This window comes from Priapulus caudatus, unplaced genomic scaffold (assembly GCF_000485595.1).
Source record: "Priapulus caudatus unplaced genomic scaffold, Priapulus_caudatus-5.0.1 Scaffold391, whole genome shotgun sequence".
NCBI classification, from domain to species: Eukaryota; Metazoa; Priapulida; class Priapulimorpha; order Priapulimorphida; family Priapulidae; genus Priapulus; species Priapulus caudatus.
Genome location: NW_014577452.1, coordinates 247,567 through 248,168, shown reverse-complemented (window position 1 = coordinate 248,168; position 602 = coordinate 247,567).

The following is a 602-nucleotide window of genomic DNA, read 5'->3' as shown; positions in this document are numbered from 1 at the left end:
TATATATATATACATAATACATATCTGATCATATACATCGTACGACAGACATCGCACCCGGCACGACATGCAGTCATGATCGGTACAATTGATTTCAACCGGGGAACACGCCGTCATTCTGATGCCGTCATTCCTACTCTGAGCTGGCGGCGCTATTCATGTTCACCGGGGAGTACGTGACGCCACATCGCCGGCGGAAAAGTCGCCCACACCCCCCCCCACGGCATGCGAATCACAGCGCGACAAGCGGCGACCCCTACATGTAAGCTCGTGCATCGACTGATGTACGCCATCTTACATGTATGACCACCCGACGTGGGAATTGAGCAGTGGCGCCCCCTACACGTAGATTGTGGCGCCCCCTTACACGTAGTCCTGCTCGATGCATGCATCGAGTGGTGCCTCCCTATATGTAGATTGTGGCGCCCCCTAGATGTAGGCCCGCTTGATGCACCCCCTATACATAGGGCTTCTTGAGGAGCGTGCGTGGCGCCCCCTAGATGTAGGCCCACTCGACGTGCGCCCCGCGGCGCCCCCTAGATGTAGGCCTGCTCGACGCGCGCCCCGCACCCCGCGGCGCCCCCTAGATGTAGGCCTGCTCG